This window comes from Macaca nemestrina, chromosome 5 (assembly GCF_043159975.1).
Source record: "Macaca nemestrina isolate mMacNem1 chromosome 5, mMacNem.hap1, whole genome shotgun sequence".
Lineage (NCBI taxonomy): Eukaryota > Metazoa > Chordata > Mammalia > Primates > Cercopithecidae > Macaca > Macaca nemestrina.
This window is the reverse complement of record NC_092129.1, coordinates 25,792,408-25,811,770: the sequence shown is the minus strand read 5'-3', so window position 1 is coordinate 25,811,770 and position 19,363 is coordinate 25,792,408. Positions and strand designations below refer to the sequence as shown.

The 19,363-nt window shown below is 37.1% G+C and overlaps 1 protein-coding gene across 5 annotated transcripts in view; it reads left to right on the top strand.

The window, feature by feature from the left end:
• Positions 1 to 19,363, top strand: part of LOC105465516 (TBC1 domain family member 32) — a 227,177-nt gene that overhangs the window by 117,732 nt on the left and 90,082 nt on the right. The window lies entirely within an intron of this gene.

Genomic DNA, 19,363 nt, shown 5'->3' with positions numbered 1-19,363 from the left:
TAATCTTAGCAGATTTGAGCCTCAGCTTCTGAAACCAGGAGACAGAATCCCTGAGTTCATCATTTTCTTTCATCAGTTTGTCCACTGAACTTAGGAGCAACCAACCAGCTTCATTATGTTCCTTGGTTCTCCACATATGATCAAAGGTATTGTGTAGAGTCACTAAAGTCTTTGTCTCTCATGAGCGGTGAATTAGGAGTGTCAAATGTATTTATTTTGTGTAACTCTCTAAAGAGTTCATACCAGTGTTCTCCATACTATTAGTGTTCTCCATACTATTAGTGTTCTCCATACTATTACAGTGTTCTCCATACTAATGTCAGTGTTCTCCATACTATTACAAGTAGAGTCCTTAGCATTTTGGATCTAATCATGTTAAGCAGCCAACTCCAGAAACCCCAAAACCAATGAAAGAACATCCTTAATATTCTATTCCTCTAGAACCATTCCTGGTACCAAAATCTGTATTAGTTAGGGTTCCCCAGAGGGATAGAACTAATAGGATGTGTGTGTGTGTGTGTGTGTGTGTGTGTGTGTGTGTGTGTGTGAAGTATTAACTTACATGATCACAAGTCTCACAATAGGCTGTCTGCAAGCTTGAAGAGCAAGGAGAGCCAGTCCAAGTCTGAAAACTGAAGAACTTGGAGTCCAATGTTTGAGGGCAGGAGGCATCCAGCATGGGAGAAAGGTGTAGCCTGGGAGCCTAGGCCAGTCTTGCCTTTTCACATTTTTCTGCCTGCTTTATGTTCGCTGGCAGCTGATTAGATGGTGCCCATCAGATTGAGGGTGGGTCTGCCTTCTCCAGCCCACTGACTCAAAAGTTCATCTCCATTGGCAACACCCTCACAGACACACCAGGATCAATACTTTGCATCCTTCAATCCAATCAAGTTAACACTCAGTATTAATCAACACATGCCCACAAACCATACTCTGTGTGTTTACAAAAGCTCCAACTAATATCCAACTGCAGGCGATCCAGAACATTTTGTAAAACACAGATCTGAGTTTGTTACATAGAGTAAGTGAGCAGGCCTCCTATAGACTCTGCTCATTCTTTGCAGCTCTTACAGAATTTATCGGCAAGCTGACCCTGCTCCCTATTTCTCTTCTCCAGTTATGGTTGTATGTGTATTAAAAATTGAAAGTTTCAGATTTGAGGGTGTGGTTACTGTATGTAATTTATGTTCTTCTCTTGGTTTTGATAGCAGACAGAAAGGGAATTGGGATTTACATTTCTGCTACTTTTGTGTGTGCCAATCAGAAGGAAAAATTTTATGTTAGGGGAATGAAATGTGTTTGGTTAAGTAAGATACATATGTGTGCACATGGATGTGCATGCATGTATAGAACAAAAATTTCCATATATGTAGATATGTGTATATATCCAAATATATGTATATATGTAAATATATATTACATATCCATACATGCATATGTATCTTAACCAAACACATACATATATGTGCACATATATATACACACATATGCATATACATATTGTATTTGCTTAGAGTTTGTAAAAGTATAATTTATGGTGATGTACACATGGAATTATTTAGACTGTTAATAGAAAAGAAATGTTTTTCTTGCCTGTATATACTAAATTAGTACTAGAATAAAGTGGCACGATAAAGAGAAGGGGCTTATGACTGTAGTTGTGAGATAAACCAAGAACATGTTTGGAATTCTTTCAAGTGAAAATGATAGACAGCTAAGACTAAACTTCATAGAATCATTCCAGTTACCCCAGACAAATGCCCGCCTCCACACATTAATGATGTGATAATATTTTAACAGCAATGTAGAAAGTTTATAGTAATTAAGAACAGAGAGTTATGTTTCTGGTGAGATATGATTTGGGTTTTACGTAAACTCCTAGGGGATTCACCATATCCAAAATATGTCCCAAAACAGACGAAAAGGCTAGTCCCTTGTCTCACAGATTATTATATTCCTCCAGATAGTTCAAATAAACATTTCACATAAAGGAGACACTGATTTTCATTTCCAGAAATAAAATTAGAGTGGGGAGGAGGATAGTGAAGAGGGAAGGGAGAGTAGGTAGATGTGGGGTGGGGGTAGAGAGAGTGGGTATGTGTCAGGGTAGAGATAGTGGATGTGTGTGTGGGGGGAAGGGTGTGTTTGGAGGAGAGGTGGGAAGGAAGACAGAGGGAAGAATGGTGGGGGCAGGGAGAGGGAGGAGGAGGGAGCATGGGAGAGTAGGAAGAAAGGATGAGGTGGAGAGGGAATGAAGAAAGGATGAGGTGAAGGAGGTGAAGGGAGAAGGAGGGAGGTTGGAACTGGTGGGGAGGCAAGGAGGGAGGTCAGGTGAGAAAAAGAGCAGGAGGCTTGCGGGGAAATTGGGAAGGAGAGGGAAGGAGGGTGGCAGAGGAAGGAGAGGCTTTTGTGTGTGTGTGTGTGTGTGTGTGTGTGTGTGTACTGGGCTAGGAGAACAAAATTATACAGTGTGTGATATTTTAAAATCTACCTCTTTGCAGTGATGCTAAATGCCCATTTTCACACAAAAATGGGAATGTCCCATTTTTGGGAATGTCCCTTTGTAACTGAAGCAAAGCAATGTATCTTGTCCATAATTGGACATAATTCTTAGTGTCCTGGCTTACTTAGGGCATATGTTCTGGGCCTAGCAGTCTCTTCAGGACTGATGAGAAAACCCCAGGGAAGGCTCACAATATGGTTAGTGTGAGCTGGTATACGCATATCTTGTCCTTAGACTGCTCTTTTGATTATAACTACGTTATGCTAGTTGTGCTGTTTTTTGGTGCATTTCAAAGATATATTGATGTCTCCTGGGTAATACTGACATGCTATGCAGCTGTGTATAGTGTTATAATGATAAATTAGATGTCTGTAAACTACTTGGGGCTCTAGAATCAAACATGTTACAAGCATTTTTTTCTAGTGCATAAGAAGCCCTTAATTAGTGTATTTACATTTTATAATATATAGACATAACATATAAACATATAAATGTTTATAGGATCCATATAATGAACATAAATATTAAATATAATAATATTTAATATTTAAATATAAAATTATATTAAATACAATATTAATATCATGTAACAATAGATTATCTGTTGGAAATGCTCAGTTGGAGTCACTGTGTCAGTCTTAATGTTCAGCATGGAAATCCTGTGAGTCTTAGGGCTCTGGACTGACCCTGGTGATAATTGTTTGCCCTGAAGTTCTGATTGAGTATGCTGTGATTTGTTCCTGAGTACCTTTCCATTTTTGGATGTCAAAAATGCCAGTTTCCTATGGTTAAGCTGAAATCTTTTACCCAGAAGGAATTTTATTTCAGATTTTTAATGTAAACAAGATAAATTCCTTTGGGATGTCAAATTGGCATTTCTTTAAATAAAAAAAACTTATTTACCTCAAATATTTTTCTTTATGACAACAATTAAATCATACTAATTCAGTTTTGTTACATTAGAGATAAAATTTAATAAGGTGAACATAATTTTTTTAAGAAGACAATTTAGAGCTTAGAAAACAAATATGTTTGTTTTCGTTTTATCTGTTGGAGCAAAAGCAAAGGCCAAATAAAGGTCCAGATTCTGTGTGGCTTCAGTTTCCTTTCCACTTCCAGCCCAGAGCCTGTATTTATCTTTTTGGCAGAGCAGCTAGAGAAGATAATAGTTCATGGTCTGTGTGATATCTACTAACCACTACTTTTTATTTTTATTGAAGTAATAAGTATACATAGTTTAAAAAGTCAAAAAGTGTGGGAAGGTTTTTAAGAATGAAGAGTAATCCTCTACCCATTCTACTGCACTCCCAAGTTCCACTCCTCAGAGGCTGCCACTTTCAGTTCCTTGTTTTGTTGTGTTTTTGTCTGGGGGAGGATTCATCTCCAGGTTTAAAAATAACACACTTACACTATCTTGATTTTTTTAACTTTCAGCTTTCATCTCTTTAGGGATTTAGAAGCTTAGCACTGAGATTTCATTGGCTCTCTTTCTCTCTCTGTGCTATAGTTTTATCATATTCTTGATTAAATCTGTATTAAAAGCTTCTATTATAATGTCTATAAATATTATTTATTGGTAGCTTAAGTAATATGACTATGTATCCTTTTTCTTAAAACTTTACTTTTCTTGGGGTTAATAATTGCATGATATTTTACATTTACTTTATGTTCAGTGTACATACTAGTAATATATCCCTAGGATATTTATATCCTAAAAATACACTGCTAACCTCTGCTACCGCATAATACTAATATAGTGCTCATTATGTCTCAGGTATTTGTATTGGTTTTATATTGAAGTCACTCAATTTCAGAACAAACTTTTGAAGTAGATACTCTTAATATCTCGTTTTGTTTTTTATTATTTATTTATTTATTTATTTATTTATTTATTTATTTTTTTTTTTTGAGATGGAGTCTCGCTCTGTCCCCGGGCTGGAGCGCAGTGGCCGGATCTCAGCTCACTGCAAGCTCTGCCTCCCGGGTTCACGCCATTCTCCTGCCTCAGCCTCCCAAGTAGCTGGGTCTACAGGCACCCGCCACCTTGCCCGGCTAGTTTTTTGTATTTTTTTTTAGTAGAGACGGGGTTTCACCATGTTAGCCAGGATGGTCTCAATCTCCTGACCTCGTGATCCGCCCGTCTCGGCCTCCCAAAGTGCTGGGATTACAGGCCTGGGCCACCGCGCCCAGCCTGGTTGTTTTGTTTTTTAAAACAAATGATTCAACTGGGACACAGAGAAGTTAAGCCATTCAATTAAAGTGACACAACTGGTAATTGGTATTGTTGGTATTTGAATCCAGATAGACCAGTTCCAAAGAATGTAATGCCTAACCCGTATATTGTACTGCTTCACAAAATATATGTCAAGGTGCCCTACAATCATTCTTTCCAATTATGTTTTGTAACTACAAGGCTTTCACATTCCTGAGGGCAGGGACAATATCCTATTCGTATTTGTGAAAACATAAACTCTCAACCAGCTAAAAGGAATCAGATAATCTATTTTTTTTCTTTTATCACATTCTTTTGTTCCAGTTTGTACTGGAGGATTTTTTTTTTTTTTTTTTTTTTTTTGGCCCTGAGCATGAGCCTTCATGGGATTTCCCTTCATCATCATCCTGGAAATTTCTTTTCTCTCTTCTGGGTTAGATCCCCTGTTACCTGAGATCCAATTACCTATCCTGGTTTACTCCCTTGTTTTCATGAAACCACTTTCTCAGTAGGAAGGGATGTATGGGAGGAAGTTTTTCAAGGTGGGAATGGGATGGAGGCTTCCACAATATAATTTCAGGAGCTGAAAAACCAATGGACAAGTTGTAACTGATTTATTACACCAGGAAAGCTAAAACCCAAGCTGGCAGTAGGGAAAACTCAGAAGCTACTTATTTGCATATTATGACGTTCTAGAAGTACTAGGAATTAAGGGCACTACTGAGAATGCAGATGAAAGTAGAAGATTAGGTGAAAGTCTAACCTTGTCAATAATAAGACTAGTTCCAATTACAAGACTCAGTTATGCTTTCAGATTTCCTGCATTCCTACACCATTTAGCAGAGTGACTGTTTTTCTCCTGCCTAAGCAGAACATTGGAGGGTTTTGCCTTCTGGAAACTAAATGAATCAGAGATACTAAGTGCCCCTGAGAGAAGGGATACTGTGCTGAAAATGGTTAAATGTTATTCACTGCCAATTCAAAGATACATTGTGATTATATTTTATTTCCTTCCCCAATTTTTTTCTTCTAGAATTAGTAAGGAATCATTTATTCCTATTTTTCATTTGCTTAGTTTTTCTATATATCTCGCAGTAATTTATCCCAAGATTGTTATTACAAAATATAATAATTCAGTACTAATATCCAATAGTTATAAGAGTGCTTACTGTTGGCAGGACCAGTCTAAGCTCTTTGAATATTTTGAGTCATTTAAACCTCAGAGCATTAAAGTTTCAGTCAACAGCAATAGCAGTAACATTCTTTCAGCTAATACAATATATAATTTTCCTTCCACAACAAAAATGGCCTTACGCTCTTCCCTAACAGGGAAATCTAGAATCCCATCAGTATTTATTTGGTGATTTTTCTTCTTTGTTACTTTAGTTCTAGTCGTATCTTCATATCCTTTAACCTATAGACTAAATTACAAAATTAACACCCTACGTAAGGCAGGGGAGAGATGGAGAAAAAGGAAATTAAAAATTTCCTTTTTAATAGATAAATGCTTACTTAACAGAGCAAAGTTTAAAATATGGTTAGTTAGTACAATCTTTGTCTCTATAAGTGGACATGTGGCTTTAGTGGGTATTTATAACTTTTCCCCTTCTACCCAATCTGTTTCTCTTGTAATTCAAACAACTCTAGCTGGTTAGGATGCTATATATTGTCTATATCTAAGTTTTGTTTTTTTTAATATCGAAAGCTTTGTTATTGAGGTTCTTGAGCCCTTTGTCATCTTGTCTGTATTGGTTTGCATTAGTCTTCCATCAATTTTTATCACTAGATATGGCAGTACTAGTAGGTGCTGCAGAGGATCCCTGGGGCACCAGGCTTTATTTACCTCTACCTCCATTGCATATGAGCAGTCTTCCTTTCACTGATCATCATGATCAGTTCCTCTAGCCAACGCGGTTAGCTTATTCTGCTATTGGTTCAGGGATATGAGAAGCTTCAAAGGTTAGAGCAAAGTTTGAATTTTCAGTTCTAGTAGAAGTACGCTAGTTTGGAATAAGATCTCAAAACCATCAATTTTCTTACCACCCTTCACAAAGTTAAAGGGTTAGAAAACCAAAGAAAATCATTTTCCCTTCTACTCTTTAGTTCATAGACTCATATATTACAGGTATAAGAGAAATAACATCATATATTGGTTTCTAGTTCAGAGCATTTTGTGGGATAGCACCTCAGTTTTCCAAGGTGTTGTGTCCTACATGATATCATGCTGAGTTTTCAACATGCCATTCCACCAATATCTATGATCATCTGCTTCTGGGAGCTAGGGTACATCATAAGACCAGTGAATATTTGCTCAGTGCCTTACATTTTTTTTTTATTGTTAAACTAGTTTCTTGACCAGAAACAGTGTTTTATGGATGCCATCACCCCTAGAAAGTCCATAGTAAGATAATGCTTGATAGAAAAGCATAGTAGCCGGCCGGGCGCGGTGGCTCAAGCCTGTAATCCCAGCACTTTGGGAGGCCGAGGCGGGTGGATCACGAGGTCAGGAGATCGAGACTATCCTGGCTAACATGGTGAAACCCCGTCTCTACTAAAAATACAAAAAACTAGCTGGGCGTGGTGGCGGGCGCCTGTAGTCTCAGCTACTTGGGAGGCTGAGGCGGGAGAATGGCGTGAACCCGGGAGGCGGAGCTTGCAGTGAGCCGAGATCACACCACTGCACTCCAGCCTGGGAGACACAGCGAGACTCCGTCTCAAAAAAAAAAAAAAAAAAAAAAAAAAAAAGAAAAGCATAGTAGCCAAGGATGTGAAGTTTTGTGTATGGTGTAAGAAGGCATTTTTAATGTAATCACCCTGCCACTAGGTAGCTTGTTGGTCTCCCCAGGGTTATTCACTATCTTCTGAGTCCAGGGTTGGTCTCTGCCTGTATCAATCTGGATGTTCAGTAATAGCTGTAGTCAGATCATCTCTGATGAGGGAGTCTATATTGTTCAACTCACAGATATTTCCTATACAAATTTGGCAACCAATCTGGCATTGTGCATTACATGACTTTCTAAAATATAGTTTATATGTGCACAATAGCACTCCACCGTCAAGTGAAAGTGACATTTGTAAGATAAGTTTAAAGTAGCCCTGATAACACAAGTGAATTGTATGAGCATATGATTCACATTCACAATGTACACCTCTGGCTCATGGGAAATTTTCTCTAACTAGATGACCAGGGAAGAAAAATGGTTACTAAATCTGATTTATAGGTTGTATCATATAATATATTATAATTGCTAGAATTGGACTACTTTTCAAAGAGGGAAAATTTTGAAGTAGCGTATCTACTCATTTACTTTGGAGATGGATGAGACTTCAGCTACTGATTTGTATAGATTTATAGACCATTGCTAATGGTTGGGCTAGATGGTCAGGGGCTCAGAATAAAAAAAACTTGCGGAATAGTATGAGAAGATTGGTGGAAAAAAGCATGTAGATGGTCCTCTGAGAATACATACAGGTTGAGGGAATAATTTTGATTTGTGAATGTTCTTTAAGGGCTTCCTCTTCCTGCAAAGCAGGCAAAATAATCCCTTGCATTGATAGGTCGGCCTCTTTCCTCAGCTGTCCTAGTGCTTGCTCGAATGGGATTATGTGCAAAGTGGCCATGATGGTAGGAGCTCAAAATTATGTTTACCAAATTGAGGATCACAAAGTAAGAATAGTTATTTAACAAAGGGAACATAGATTCACTCCAAAATCCTAGAAATCTGTGTGTGATCTCATATTGCACCTTGTCAGAAGTTCCTGTACTATCCAATCTGTCATTGAAACCATGACCAGCATTGAACCTTCTGGAATAAAGGCCCAAGTGATAGACTATCTGACCTTGGAGGCTGCATGAGTTTTGTTTGTTTGTTTGTTTTTGCTGTAGGTCATAAAGTTGACAGAATTATAGGTGATGTCATAAGTAGTTCTGAGCAGTACACCCAAATATTATAGAAGTTGCTTCCAAAATTGGAAGAGGCTAAAATCATGTGTTGTGCCATTTTCTTGGTGGTAATTAATGTGAGATGTAGCAATTTGTCATGCATTTTACAGGTGATTCTAGAACTCAGAAACTTTACTGAGACAGCAAGCCTCTCAATTTTTATGGATTACTTAACCTCTGGAATTCTCGTTTTTACTAAAGCGTATAGAGTACTACTTTCTGCCCACCTAAGTCCAGTTAATGTTATGTCATCAATGAAGTAGTTTTTCATGATGACCTCTGGTTTGGTAGGACAATCAAGGCTACCCTAGACCAAATTTTGGTAAAATGATAAAGATTTGTTGTTGTTCATGCCAGGTGAAAGTACCCTGTTTCTGACGTTCACATTTGGCCAAGTCAGCAGTATCTTCCCAGTCATAGAGACTGTTGATACACTCTTGTGAAGAAATTTTTATCTTGATGAAGTCTTCTTACATACAATGAACAGATACACTATTGTAAAGCTTAAGAAAACCTAAGAATATTGGGCAGATTGACCAGTACTTCCAGCTTCTCTGGTGTATATGAGAAGTTTGTTCCCTGAAGCATATAGTGCGTATTGTCTGTGTTTAGTATTTCAGAGGGTTTTGATAGCAGCCATAAAAACATCTGGGTAGTTTTTTATTTCTGTGAGAAGACTGTTGGAGAAATTCTGCAACTCTCCATTGACATCTTGGACATCTTGTACTGTGTTTTTTCTTTCCAATGGGTGTACATACAGTTCATAAATTGTGACCATTTAATTTATATAATATGGTTTAGGGATTTCTGTATTTCTTCACAGAAGGTTTAATTCACTTATTACAAAAGGGGAAGAGAAGATGTAATGATGATAGGTTTCTGTGAAAATTATTTGTCTAAGATCATACTTATGTGTAGCACAAGATTCCTGATAGAAATAGGGACTTGGCCTTCAGTGCCTGAGGTGAAGTGAGAAAGTTGATAAACCTGACTCAAGGAGGCAAGACACTTGACTGAATATCACCTCAAGTGTACAAATGCTTTCCTAGATTTACTAAAAGTCTAGATACCTCCCACCTTTTGCCACCTGCCGTGCCTCTAAAGCTTTGCTGCAAGCAAACAAACTGTTATGTCTTTATCATCTTCAAAGAGCATCCCATATCCTCAAGGGTACTAGACTTTTGGAGCCTCTGAGAGCCTTAAAATTATGATAGTAGAATAATAGTTGCACATTGCTTAGCATTGTATGAAATGGGGAATAAAGGAACAGCTAGGAATTTTACTGTCTTTCCTTTGGTGTACAGAAACTTCTCTATCTTGATCAAAGTAACTTAATAAGGCCTAATCTAAGAGGGTTTTTGTGTGGGATAGATGGAATTGGTCTGTTTTTCTGTGTCCTAAGAGACATATACACAGAGATGCTCTGGTGTATTTACACACACACACACACACACACACACACACACACACACACACAGAATCTGTCTTTCTCTTTCTCTGTTTTCTGAAATTTCCCTGTTAATATACTGTTGATATCGTTACATAAATTTACTTTAAATGATTTGTAATACTTTTATCTTTGTCATTAAAAAAATCTAAAAATATACTATTAAAACTTGTATTGCCTGTTAATTTGGATTTAACATGGATACTTGTTTACTTTTTTTTTCAGCCAGCTTTATATGTGAAATACATACCTGATTTTTTTTTCATAATTGGGAACTTTGGATTGGGGCCAACAAAAATAAAACCTGACAATTTGTTGCTTATAATTCTAATAATAAGAATGTTTACAGACATACTTTTCTGGTCATTTTGCTAGATTGGTGGATATAAAATAACCCGTATACTTCTATTCACTTTGTAAACCTAGCCTTAATATTATGGTTAGGCAAAAAAATAAATTCTGTTACTCAAGTGCTGTTTCCTTCTATGTTTAGTCTAACTGCTAGCTTATGCAAATATGCTGGTATAATTAATGAGCCATTAAGTCTGTTTATTAGATGATTACATAATTGAGTACCAAATGGCATTTAGCTGATAGCAAGTCTTGCAGGAATCTTTATACATAATCATGAAAGTATGCATTCTTTTATTAGTATTCTGAATTTGTTCATTTGTTGCATACCCATTTAGACTTCTTGTCGATATAATATATACTTTTTCTCATTACTTACCCTAGCATAACACTTCAGTTTTTAATGAAATATTACAAATATAAATATTTGATAAAATATAAACATACAGCTTAACAAATTGTTGTAAAATAAATACTCATGAAATCTCAATCAAGTAAACAGAATTTGCAAGTACTATTTGCATTTGTTGGTCATGATTCCTTCCCTTCTCTCTAATGGTAACATTTTGACTTTTATGATGTTTGCTTCTTTGGTTTACTTATATGTATTTTATTACCTAGTCATGTATTCCTAGACAGTGTATGTATTTTTGGGTTTTTACATTTATATGTCATAGTTGTACATATTTTGGGGATATATGTGATATTTTGATCCGTATATACAATGTGTAGTAATCAAATCAGTGTAACTGTGAACCACCATTTTACTCCCTACTTCCATGAAATCTACTTTTTAAACTCCCACATGAGTAAGAATGTGTGATATTTGCTTTTTGTGCCTGGTTTATTTCACTTAACATAATGATGTCCAGTTCCATCCATGTTGTTGCAAATGAGAGGATTGCATTCTTTTTGATGGCTTAATAATATTATATTTTGTGTATGTATTACATTTTCTTTATTTATTTGTTGATGGACACTTAGGCTGATTCCATACCTTGGCCATTGTGAATAATGCTGCAGTAAACATGGAAGTGCAGACACCTCTTTGATATACTGATATCCTCTTCTTTGGATATACACCCAGCAGTGGGGTTGCTGAATCATATGTTTATTAGTCTGTTCTCACACTACTATAAAGAAATACCTGAGACTGGGTAATTCATAAAGAAAAGAGATTTCATTGACTTACGGTTCTGCAGGCTGTACAGGAAGGATGGCTGAAGAGGCCTCAGGAAATTTACAATCATGGCGGAAGGCAAAGGGGAAGCAGGCACATCTTACATGGCTGGACAGGAGGAAGAGAGAGAGAAGTGGGAGGTGCCACACACTTTTAAAGAACTAGATCTCATGAGAACTCGCTATCATGGGAAGAGGAGGGGGAGGAATCTGCCTCCGTGATCCAGTTACCTCCCACCAAGCTCTCCTCCAAAAATGGGGATTACAATTTGACATGAGATTTGGGTAGGGACACAGATTCAAACCATGTCAATATGGTAGTTATATTTTTAATGTTTTGAGGAACCTCCATGCTCTTTTCCCTAATGGCTGTTCTACTTTGCATTCCCACCAATAGTGTATGAGTGTTCCCCTTTCTCTGCATCCTCACCAACACTTGTTATTTTTTTTGTCTTTTTGATAATAGCCATTCTAACTGAAGTGAAGTGTTATCTTATTTGGGCTTTGATGTGCATTTCCCTGGTAATTAGTGATGGTAAGCATTTTTTCATATACCTCATAGCCATTTGTATGTCTTCTTTTGGGAAATATCTGTTTATATCTTTTGCCCATTTTTAAATTGGGTTATTATTATTATTATTATTTGCTACTGAGTTGTTTGAATTCCTTGTATATTCTGCTTATTACACTTTTGTTGGATGGATACTTTACAAATATATTCTCACGTTCGGCAGGTTGTCTCTTCAGTTTGTTCATTGTTTTCTTTGCTGTACAGAAGCTTTTTAGCTTGATGTAATCTCATTTGTCTGTGTTTGCTTTGTCGCCTTTGCTTTTGAGGGCTTACCCAAAAAATCTTTCCCTGGACCAATGTCCTATAGTGTTTCCCCAGTGTTTTCTCCTAGTAGTTTCATAGTTTCAGGTATTACAGTTAGATCTTTAATCCTTTTGCATGTGGTGAAAGATCTAGTTTCAATCTTCTGCGTATGAATATTCAGTTTTCTCAGCACCATTTATTGAAGAGAGTGTTTCTTCCCCACTGTATGTTCTTGGAAACTTTGTCAAAAAGGACTTGGCTGTAAGTGTGTAGATTTATCTCTGGGTTCTTCTTTCTGTTCCATTGGTCTGTGTGTCTGACTAAACAATATATTTTAATTTTGGTACTTTTTGTACTTCATTTTAATTACTATAGCTTTGTAATAAGTAAAAATAACTGATAGAGCAATTCTTCTTGCTTTGATCTTTTCGAAAATATCTCAAGCTATTTTTAGTCCTTTTCTTTCCATATAAATTCCAAAATCAGCTTATCACATAAACCAACTCACTAAGATTTTAATTATCATTGTATTGAGTCCATAGATCAATGATTGATGAATTAACATCTGCATAATACCGTTTTCCAATCTGTAAACATGGCCTATATCTCTGTTTAATTAGATTTTCTTTAATTACTCTTATTAAAATTTTATAGTTTTCTATGTAGAAGTCTCATATATCTTTCATGGATTTATTTTTTTTAGCTTGATAATATGTTCCCCAGTGTATTTTATAGTGTGTGGCAGTATCAGTGAGCAGTTAAGAATGTGGACACTGGAACCACATTGCAACACTGTTGTTAGGGAAGGTCCGTAACCTCTCTGTGCCTCTGTTTCTTTTTATATATGGAGACAAAAGCTGTATGTTTCTTACCAAGTTCATGAGACTGAATATGTTACAACTCTCCCAAATTTAGAACATGGTAAGCACTTGATAAGTAGTGATAAGTGTCTATTAGATTCTTTCAGATTATTAGTGGAGGTATTTTGTTAAATTCTGCACAAATATTTTGTACAGTTTTGATTAAATTATTACATAATATTTATTTAAATTCATAAATAAAGTTAGTCAAGAATACACATCTTTAAAATATTTAACATTCTCATCTTGGTAGGTGCTTTCTCTTTATTTATTGAACTCTTCACATTTTTCAGTCATACATTGTAGCTTTCTTCATATAGATCCTGTCCTTTTTATGTTGTATATTATCATCTGTAATATTATATCATCTATTATCATCTGTTATATTTTTTGCTATTGCTAATGGAGTCTCTTCTTCCATGGTAATGCTTCATTGGTTATTGCTGGTATGTTATAAGTAAATTTATTGGAGTTTTATTTTTGGTACTTTTTTTTTTACAGGCCACCTACATAATTTTCACACACACACACACAAACACACACACACACGCATACTGTATATATATGTGTGTGTGTGTATATATATATATAAAAAATATGTTTTTGTCTCCATATATAAAAGAAATATTTATTTGTAAAATATATATATAGTATGTGTGTATATATGTATGTATGTGTGTATATGTATCCCCCCTGCCATTTCCAATTGTTTTCTCCTTATCAACCAAATAGCAGCATCATATTTTTAATTGCTTAGCTGTTAAAGTTGGAGTTTATATTATTTTTATTGCTCTATTAAAAAATTACTATAAACTTTGTGACTTAAAGCCATGCATATTTACTATCTCAGTTTTTGTCTAGACACACCTTAGCTGGTTCCTCTGTTCACAGTCTCACAAGGCTGAAGTCAAGATGTTGACTGTGGCCGTGGTCTCATGTGAACTCAAGAAACATCTGCTTCCTAACTCACATAGGTTGTTGGCCGAGTTTAGTTCTTTACAGATTTAGGACTGAAACCTTTGTTTTCTTGCTAGCTAAAGGCTGGAGGTCCTTTCTTACAGCTATCTATTGAAAGTTGCCCTCAACTCCGAGCACAGAAGACACCCCAACAAGAAGAGCACTACAGTCTTATGGAATGTAATCTTGTAATCACATACATATAATCACATCCATCATATCACCTATACCATGCTCCATTGGTTAGAGACATATCATAGGACCTGCCTACACTTGGGAGAAGGGAATCACACAAGAACATGAGCACCAGGATGTGGGCATCTTGGGGGCCACCCTAAGAATCTGGACAATGCAGAGCCATTTTTTCAGTCCAGAAATCCTAACAATACCCTGTTTTAAGCTACTATCTTATTTAAATTATTGCGATAGCTTTTTAACTGGTTTCTTTTTGTCTGCTCCTGGCTAATTTTAGCCTATTACGTGCGTAGCAGTTGGAGTGATCCCGTTAAAACACAAATCAGGTAATCTCAGTTGTGTACTCACAAAGCTTTTCATATCATCAGTATGAAACCATCCCCAGTGATTTCTCATGTCACCATAAAAAAATCCAGAGTCATCACAATGGATCAGGACCCCCTTCTGATGTGCTTTGGCTCTCTGTCCCCACCCAAATCTCATGTTGAATTGTAATAATCCCCACATGTCAGGGGTGGGGCCAAGCAGAGATAATTGAGTCATGGGTGTGGTTTTCCCCATACTGTTCTCAAGATAGTGAGTTCTCATGAGATATGATGGTTTTATAAGCATCTGGCATTTCCCCTGCTGGCACTTCTTCCCTTGCCTGCTGCCATGTAAGATGTGCCTTCCACCTTCTGCCATCATTGTGAGGTTTCCCCAGGCATGTGGAACTGTGAGTCCATTAAACCTCTTTCCTTTATAAATTACCCAGTCTTGGGTATGTCTTTATCAGCGGTGTGAAAAAGGATTAATACACTTACCTAGCATTGTTTTGACCTCATCTCCTAATACAAGTTGAGTATCCCTTATCAGAAATGCTTGGGATCAGAAGTGTTTTAGATTGCAGATTTTGAAATACTTGCATATACATAGTTTGATATCTTGGGGGTAGGGCCCAAGTCTAAACATGAAATACATTTTTGTGCCATATAAACCTTATACAAAAAGCCTGAATGTAATTTTATACAATACTTTAAAATAATTTTGTACATGAAACAAAGTTCGTGTACATTGAACCATTAGAAAACAAAGGTGTCACTATCTCAGCCACTAATGTGGGCAATCTGTGTTTGCCTGCTGTCACCATCTTTCCTGACTCTAAATTTGTATGCTACTATATTAGTCCATTCTTACATTGCTATAAAGAAATACCTGAGATTGAGTAATTTATAAAGAAAAGAGGTTTAATTGACTCATGGTTCTGCAGACTATACAAGAAGCATAGCAGCTTCTGCTTCTGGGGAGGCCTCAGGAAGTGTCCAATCATGGTGGAAGGCAAAGGGGAAGCAAGCATCCTACATGGCAGGAGCAGGAGCAAGAGGGAAGGTGCTACAGACTTTTAAACAACCAAAGCTCATGAGAATTCATTCACTATCACGAGAACTCACTCACTATCACGAGAACAGCACTAAGGGGATGGTGTTAAACCATTGAGAAATTCACCCATATGACCCAGTCACCTCGCACCAAGCCCCACCTCCAACATTGTGGATCACAATTTGACATGAGATATGGGCTGGGACATATATCCAAACTATATCAGCTACTGATAAGCAATCATTTCCTTACACTTATTCACACATAGTATTTAACACTAAAAAATGTGACATACCGTTTATACAGTTAAAAAAAAAAAAAAAAGACATACTCAGGATAACTGGCAGCACAGTAGCATCACCAGAACACCTGTATTAGCTGTTGAACAATAAAACTGCAGGCTTTCAGTCTCCACCGTGATGCTGTACCTTGGGCCAGGTGTGGTGGCTCACACCTGTAATCCCAGCACTTTGGGAGGCCCAGGCGGGTGGGCGGATCATGAGGTCAGGAGTTTGAGACCAGCCTGACCAACATGGTGAAACCCCATCTCTACTAAAAATACAAAAATTAGCTGAGCGTTGTGGCGTGTGTGTCCGTAATCCCAGCTACTCTGGAGGCTGAGGCAGGAAAATCGCTTAAACCAGGGAGGTGGAGGTTGCAGTGACTGAGATCGTGCCACTGCACTCCAGCCTGGGTGACAAGAGCGAAACTCCATCTCGGGATGGGGGGTGCGGGGGGAACAGGTAATGTACATTGAACAGTAGGAATGCCAAGTAACTGTGTGTTGTGCGTTTTGACTGTGTTGTGACCGTGATCTATAACGTGGTGTGGAATTGCCCACTTGTGGCATCATGTTGGTGCTCAGAACATTTTGGATTTTGGATTTGGGGATGCTCAATATGTACTTCTCCCTTTCTTATTCCACTTCAGCTATATTGGCCCCCTTACTGTTCAAACTGTCAAACAGGTCAGAAATTCTGTCACCTTTGCTATTCGGCTGAAGCTATTTGCTCTACCTGGAACACCTTTTCCTCCAATAGCTATATGGCTTACTTCCGCATTACTTTTAGGTCTTTCCTAAAAAGGTTATCACCTTCTTAGTGAGCTCTGTCCTGACCACCTTATTAAAAATTACACAGAGTGATACATTTTTTCACTCCCTTGTTAAAACTCATTTTTCACTTTCTTGTTTTAGTTGTATCCATTACTTTGTTGTTTAATTTTTAATTTTGTTCATTGGCGGTTCCCTTCCTTTACCATTTAGAGTTCCGTAAGGACTGGGATATCTGTGTGTATGTGTGTGTATTTATTGCTGAATTCCCAACATTTAAAATGGTAGTAGGCACTTTGTAGGTGTTCAACCAATGTTTTTCTAAGTAAATTGAAATTTATGTCATTAGGAGATGAATTCACAAATAGTTTAATTGTTTTCTTTTCTTTTTTTTTATTATTATTATACTTTAAGTTCTAGGGTACATGTGCATAACATGCAGGTTTGTTACATATGTATACTTGTGCCATGTTAGTGTGCTGCACCTATTAACTCGTCAGCACCCATCAACTCGTCATTTATATCAGGTATAACTCCCAATGCAATCCCTCCCCCCTCCCCCCTCCCCCCTCCCCATGATAGGCCCCAGTGTGTGATGTTCCCCTTCCCGAGTCCAAGTGATCTCATTGTTCAGTTCCCACCTATGAGTGAGAACATGCGGTGTTTGGTTTTCTGTTCTTGCGATGGTTTGCTGAGAATGAGGATCTAGAACTAGAAGTACCATATGACCCAGCCATCCCATTACTGGGTATATACCCAAAGGATTATAAATCATGCTGCTATAAAGACACATGCACACGTATGTTTATTGCGGCACTATTCACAATAGCAAAGACTTGGAATCAACCCAAATGTCCATCAGTGACAGACTGGATTAAGAAAATGTGGAACGTATACACCATGAAATACTATGCAGCCATAAAAAAGGATGAGTTTGTGTCCTTTGTAGGGACATGGATGCAGCTGGAAATCATCCTTCTCAGTTTGTTTTCTAATAGTGAACATTCTATCTCCTTTCACATAGCATGCCTCTTTATTTTATTCTTGTCTTTTTGCATTATCTTGAATTTCTAGAATGATGTTAAAAAATAATGGGCAGTTTTGCCTTCCTGATGACTTTAATGGGAATGCTTTTCCTGTTTATGCTTTAGGTCTTGTATTGAGATAGATTTGTCTTTTTAAAAATCAAATTAAAGAGGTAACCTTTCTTTAATTTACTCAGAATTTTTTGGAGGACAAGGAATGGAGAGTAGATGTTGAATCTTAAATCAAAGAGCTTTTAAGCATCTGGTCCAATGATTATATGGCTCTCTTCTGTTACATATTGATGTCATAAATTACATCAGAAGATACTTTAATATTAAACTCTCTTTTTATCCCTGGAATGATCTGTACTTGGTCACAATATGGTACTATTTTAATTTACTGCGGGATTAAATTTGCTAAGCTTTACATTATTTCTAGTACTTGTAAGATTTTAAAAGTCTTACATCATTTGTTATTTTAGATTTACTCATTCCCTAATTAGCAGAATTCAATCCAGGTATGTATTTGCTCATAAAGTTGCCCCAGTTCACCTTGGATCACCTCATTTTACATCCAGATACTTTAGATGTCTCTTTTCAAATCTTAACTAAAAATCCACTGACAGTTACTTTCATTATCTGTTCAGTGGTTTAGTAGCCTAAAGAAAGAAAAGGGCTTCCCTAAACCCTCTTAACCTATAGCCTTTTATATCTGGGTTGATGATAACATGATCCTCCCTATTGTTAAAACTAAACACCCAAGAGTCATTCTTGATTTCTTTCTTCTTTTACTCTACATCATAATTAGTTCACCAGGAAATCTTATCACATTTTTTTTTTTTTTTTTTGACAAGGTCTGTCAGTCAGGCTAGAGTACAGTGGTGCAATCACAGCTCTCTGCAGACTCGACCCCCTGGGCTCAGGTGATTCTCCCACCTCAGCCTCTCCGGTAGCTGGGACCTATTGGTGCGTGCCACCATGAGCAGCTAATTTTTTATATTTTTAATAGAGACAGGTTTTGCCATGTCGCGCAGGCTTGCCCCGAACTCCTGGACTCAAGTGATCAGTCTGCGTCAGCCTCCCAAAATGCTGGGATTACAGGCATGATTCACTATGCCTGGTCCCTTTACTCTTAACATAATTTAAAATTTCTATATGTATTAGAGTCTATGTCTTTATTTTCTTTTGCTTTGTCATTAAAACTGTCTGAATACTTATAGTTTGTAATATGTTTTAATATCTAATCATGTTAGACTTCCTTCCAGTTTTGTCCTACTGTTCTGGTATTGAATGTTGCTGCAGCTATATCTGGAACAATTTGATTTCCCCTCCTTCTGCATCCCTCACCCTACTCTTGTAGTAACTTGATCTTTTTGCCTGGACACCCCAATGGTTCTTTGTTACCTGTTAAGCTTAACTTTACCAGGTTCTGTCTCTGTGCTGATTCTTTTGATTCAATTTACTCTG